This window comes from Copadichromis virginalis, linkage group LG4, assembly GCF_057382275.1.
Source record: "Copadichromis virginalis isolate Kocher_CV1m ecotype Utaka linkage group LG4, C_Virginalis_male_GT1.1, whole genome shotgun sequence".
Classification (NCBI taxonomy): domain Eukaryota; kingdom Metazoa; phylum Chordata; class Actinopteri; order Cichliformes; family Cichlidae; genus Copadichromis; species Copadichromis virginalis.
In genome coordinates, this window is record NC_140621.1 from 617206 (window position 1) to 623778 (window position 6573).

Consider the following 6573-nt stretch of genomic DNA (forward strand, 5'->3'; position numbering starts at 1 on the left):
TGATGAGCGAGATGACATGGGATAGAACGTTCAAACTGTACAAGCCTTTGCTCTACAATGGCAGCACGTACTGCCATTACATGGATCGTGAACATCAACTGTGTACAATGCAAGCAATAAAATAAACGACACTCTGTGTGTGTGTGTGTGTGTGTGTGTGTGTGTATTCATCCTTCATTTATTGTTATTTCACGTTCAAAACACCTATACACAACAATACCATAACGGGTTCAATTAACACGGTGTGTTCTGTTGAAACCTTGACACATTTCAAACGCTATCCGTCATTCCACCGTAACCTCTCGTGGCGGACACAGAGTCTTGTTTCTTTGGTGCATTACACGTCCAATAGCAACTGTGACGAGAACAACGATCACACCCAAGCTCAATCCAATTATTAGTCTAACATATCTGGTCTGCTTGCCGCCTGTGTGATCTCTAGGGACAACTATCAGATTGAAAATGCCAATAGTTTCCACGGCTCGCTTTGTACGAGATCTTCGTGTGGTCAGAACAGAACAGCTGTACGTTCCCGCATCACCAAATGTCACATTCTGAAGAATCAAAGACAGGTCTCCCTCGTTCATTCCTCTGTCTTGTAAATCGACTCGCTCCTTGAAGGATGGGTGTTGGCCGTCTGGTACAAAACAGTCGTCACGATACAGAAGCACATATTCAGCACGCATCAGATCAGTTCTCGTCCACTCTACGCCCACAATGATGGTCCTCGTGTATGAACATCGACACGGTAGAATCACAACCCCTTGTCCGCTCTCTGCCGTGACAACAGTGGGATCGTCCGTGGCGTTGATCAGTTGACAGCACACAACGACAATCACAAAGGGTAGCATTCCGATGGTGCGTACGTTCTCCCGTGTCGCCGCCGGATTCAAATGTGTTGTTTATGTTTCCTGTGGGGTAGACACTGTCACACACATCGCACTACATGCATACCGTCGTTACAATGCCAGGTACTCATCGACTCACCGTACGCCATCCCAGGGTGGCGTTCCCCGACTCTAAGATCGACAAACTCTCTAGACTCTACAGCCCCAGGCTAGACAAAAATTATGAAAAGGCACGTGCTCTCGAACTCAATGACGACCAAGATGACCGCGGACGAGAAGCCTAAACTGTACACGTTACTGCCGTATATAAAGCTTTTGGAGGTGGAAGACCTGGGTGCGCTGAGCACGGACGGGTTTCAGCTGTGTCAGTTTTGGTCGAGATATTACACGAACAGGGATTACGTGTGCTGGCCGTGGTACGTGCAAGTGGATCGCAGCGCTGACTTAGGGTGGACGTTGACCCTTTTGATGGAAGACGACACGATGGATGTAGAGCGCTTCACTGAGCAGTTGTGGAAAGCTTACAAAGAATACTTCACGCTCAGCTGGATACCAGGAGAGGCAGATCGACACACCGACTGCCGGTTTGAAGACAACCGCTGGAAACTCGTAAGCGCAGCGATCGACAAAGACCTACGGGAGTTGGTGGGTGACCGCTTTAGTGTGGTGCCTCGTTTAGGTGATGTTTTCCGTGAGACGGAATCGCAGCAACCTACTTGCCTGCTGTGGTGAGTGAAGCGTGTCCACAATTGAGCTGTGCTGTGTGTAACATACAACAACGACAACACCGGCTATGGTGCTTATGAAAGCAATGATAAACCTACTAAGAATGTCCTTTGTGTAACATGCAGTGTACCTACACAACTTGTAAACATAAACATCGGACCACACTAATAAAAGAAACCACACAAACCACACTGTGTGTGTGTCACCTTGATTTTATTTGCTGTTGCCAACATTCACATTCACAATAACATCGGGAGCGACATATACATTTCACTGGTTACGGTGCGCAGTCTACGAGTCTGTAGCTCGAAACACTTTATAGCCTTTCCATTCGTCCGTCAGTCCGTATATGTGCATGTTATGTGACATGAGTATCAGGCCTACTGTGCTTTGTAGCAACTGGTATGTCTGGATCACTAAGCATCTTGCGTATTGTGCCGACCTGGCTACACTATCCAGCCGACCTGGCTACATTTTCCAGCCGACCTGGCTACACTATCCAGCCGACCTGGCTACATTTTCCAGCCGACCTGGCTACACTATCCAGCCGACCTGGCTACACTATCCAGCCGACCTGGCTACACTTGCCAGCCGACCTGGCTACACTTGCCAGCCGACCTGGCTACATATTCCAGCCGACCTGGTTACACTTTCCAGCCGACCTGGCTACATTTTCCAGCCGACCTGGCTACACTTTCCAGCCGACCTGGCTACATTTTCCAGCCGACCTGGCTACACTATCCAGCCGACCTGGCTACATTTTCCAGCAGACCTGGCTACACTATCCAGCCGACCTGGCTACACTTGCCAGCCGACCTGGCTACACTTGCAGGCCGACCTGGCTACATTTTCCAGCCGACCTGGCTACACTATCCAGCCGACCTGGCTACATTTTACAGCCGACCTGGCTACAATTCCAGCCGACCTGGTTACACTTTCCAGCCGACCTGGCTACATCTTCCAGCCGACCTGGCTACACTTTCCAGCCGACCTGGCTACACTTTCCAGCCGGCCTGGCTACATTTTCCAGCCGACCTGGCTACACTTTCCAGCCGGCCTGGCTACATTTTCCAGCCGACCTGGCTACACTATCCAGCCGACCTGGCTACATTTGCCAGCCGACCTGGCTACATTTTCCAGCCGACCTGGCTACACTATCCAGCCGACCTGGCTACACTTGCCAGCCGACCTGGCTACACTATCCAGCCGACCTGGCTACACTTTCCAGCCGACCTGGTTACATTTTCCAGCCGACCTGGCTACACTATCCAGCCGACCTGGCTACACTTGCCAGCCGACCTGGCTACATTTTCCAGCCGACCTGGCTACACTATCCAGCCGACCTGGCTACACTTGCCAGCCGACCTGGCTACACTTGCCAGCCGACCTGGCTACACTTGCCAGCCGACCTGGCTACACTGTCCAGCCGACCTGGTTACATTTTCCAGCCGACCTGGCTACATTTTCCAGCCGACCTGGCTACATTTTCCAGCCGACCTGGCTACACTTTCCAGCCGACCTGGCTACATTTGCCAGCCGACCTGGCTACACTATCCAGCCGACCTGGTTACATTTTCCAGCCGACCTGGCTACATTTTCCAGCCGACCTGGCTACACTATCCAGCCGACCTGGCTACATTTGCCAGCCGACCTGGCTACACTATCCAGCCGACCTGGTTACATTTTCCAGCCGACCTGGCTACACTATCCAGCCGACCTGGTTACATTTTCCAGCCGACCTGGCTACACTATCCAGCCGACCTGGTTACATTTTCCAGCCGACCTGGCTACACTTTCCAGCAGACCTGGCTACACTTGCCAGCCGACCTGGCTACACTATCCAGCCGACCTGGCTACACTTTCCAGCCGACCTGGCTACACTTTCCAGCCGACCTGGCTACACTTGCCAGCCGACCTGGCTACATTTGCCACCCGACCTGGCTACATTTTTCAGCCGACCTGGCTACACTTTCCAGCCGACCTGGCTACACTATCCAGCCGACCTGGCTACACTTTCCAGCCGACCTGGCTACACTTTCCAGCCGACCTGGCTACATTTGCCAGCCGACCTGGCTACATTTGCCAGCCGACCTGGCTACATTTTTCAGCTGACCTGGCTACACTTTCCAGCCGACCTGGCTACATTTTTCAGCCGACCTGGCTACATTTTCCAGCCGACCTGGCTACACTATCCAGCCGACCTGGCTACATTTTCCAGCCGACCTGGCTACACTATCCAGCCGACCTGGCTACATTTTCCAGCCGACCTGGCTACATATTCCAGCCGACCTGGCTACACTTGCCAGCCGACCTGGCTACACTTGCCAGCCGACCTGGCTACATTTTCCAGCCGACCTGGCTACACTATCCAGCCGACCTGGCTACACTATCCAGCCGACCTGGCTACACTTTCCAGCCGACCTGGCTACACTTTCCAGCCGACCTGGCTACACTATCCAGCCGACCTGGCTACACTTTCCAGCCGACCTGGCTACATTTGCCAGCCGACCTGGCTACATTTTTCAGCCGACCTGGCTACACTTTCCAGCCGACCTGGATACACTTTCCAGCCGACCTGGCTACATTTTCCAGCCGACCTGGCTACACTATCCAGCCGACCTGGCTACATTTTCCAGCCGACCTGGCTACACTATCCAGCCGACCTGGCTACATTTTCCAGCCGACCTGGCTACATTTTCCAGCCGACCTGGCTACATATTCCAGCCGACCTGGCTACACTTGCCAGCCGACCTGGCTACATTTTTCAGCCGACCTGGCTACACTTTCCAGCCGACCTGGCTACACTATCCAGCCGACCTGGATACACTTTCCAGCCGACCTGGCTACACTATCCAGCCGACCTGGCTACACTTGCCAGCCGACCTGGCTACACTTGCCAGCCGACCTGGCTACACTTTCCAGCCGACCTGGCTACACTTGCCAGCCGACCTGGCTACATTTGCCAGCCGACCTGGCTACATTTTTCAGCCGACCTGGCTACACTTTCCAGCCGACCTGGATACACTTGCCAGCCGACCTGGCTACACTATCCAGCCGACCTGGCTACACTTTCCAGCCGACCTGGCTACACTTTCCAGCCGACCTGGCTACACTATCCAGCCGACCTGGCTACACTTTCCAGCCGACCTGGCTACATTTGAGAGCCGACCTGGCTACACTATCCAGCCGACCTGGCTACACTTTCCAGCCGACCTGGCTACACTATCCAGCCGACCTGGCTACACTTTCCAGCCGACCTGGCTACATTTGAGAGCCTACCTGGCTACACTATCCAGCCGACCTGGCTACACTTTCCAGCCGACCTGGCTACACTATCCAGCCGACCTGGCTACATTTTTCAGCCGACCTGGCTACACTTTCCAGCCGACCTGGCTACACTTGCCAGCCGACCTCCGAAGTGGCCCGAGCGAGCCCCAGGCTCCAGGCCCCGATAAGCGGCCGCCAAGGAGTGAGCCGGTGTGTACCTGGACGCCCATCCCCGGACACAAAGAACCACCAACGCACCACTAACACAAGCTGTTGGGGAATTATATAATATTTTTAACCAGTTTATGAAAGAGGATCCAAAACCAAATTTGTGTAAAGTTGCAAATAGAAATTTCCAGTTAACTCTGTCAAATGCTTTTTCTGCATCTAAAGAGAATATTGTAGTTTCTAGGTTTTTACTGTATGAGTAGTCTATCAAATTAAGTTGATGAGTGCCTACCTTTTATGAAACCAGTTTGGTCAGGATGAATTAAGAGGGGGGTTATTTTCTCCAGTCTCTTTGAGAGAGCTTTGCAGATTATTTTAAGGTCTACATTTATAAGGGATATTGGACGATAGCTTGAGGGATATACAGGGTCTTTGCCTGGTTTTAGCAGGAGATTAATGTTTGCAGAATTCATATTTGATGGAAGTCTGCCCTTTTCTTTAATTTCCAACAACGTTCTGTAGAAAACTGGTGCTAGAATCGTCCAGAATTCTTTGTAGAATTCTGCAGGAAAGCCGTCTGGACCTGGAGCCTTATTATTGGGCATACTTATCAGGGCTTCCTGGAGTTCACCTGGTGTCAGTGGTGAATCCAGTGCCATTGCTTGAGTGTCCAATAATTTTGGAAGAGTTATGTTGTCCAAAAACTGATCAATTTCTTTTTTAGATGGGTTTATTTGTGGTGAATACAACGTTTTATAGAAATCCCTGAAAATGTTGTTTATTTGTATCGGTTCATATAATGTGTTCCCAGATGAATCTTGAACAGCACATATAGTTGTTTTTTCTTTATTTATTTTTAGCTGGTTTGCTAGAAATTGACCGGATTTATTACCATGTTCGTAATTTTGTAGGCGTAGTCTTTGTACTAAGAATTTTGTTTTTTTATCAATTATCTCATTTAATTCTAGTTTTGTTTTGCGTATTTTGTTCATTATTTCTTGATCTTGGTGGGACGCGTAGGCTTCTTCTAGTGATTTGATGTTTTTTTCTAATTCCTGAATATTTTTGTTTTCTTTTTTCTTTTTATGTGATGAAAAAGAAATTATTTTACCTCTCATCACAGCTTTCCCTGCTTCCCATAGAACAGAAGCTGATGTTTCGGGAGTGTCATTAAAGTTCAAATATGAAGTCCACTCTTTTTTAAAATATTTAATAAAGTCTTCATCTTTAAGTAGTGATATATTAAATCTCCAGTTTTTTCTTGGCGTAGTATTATTCTTGTGCATTAGTGTTAAAGATACAGGACCATGATCGCTGACAGCTATAGGGTGAATCTCAGTGTCTGAAATGTCGTTCAGCAGTGAGCTGCTGACCAAAAAATAATCCAGACGAGAGTAGGAGTGATGGACATGTGAGAAAAAAGTATATTCCTTACTGGTGGGGTGAAGGGAGCGCCATGCATCGCAAAGACCAAAGTCGCTCATATACTGTTTGATTATATTTGTGGACTGCCAATTACGCTGAGTTCCCGCTGTATTGAGCCTATCCATGTCTTCATTTAGTC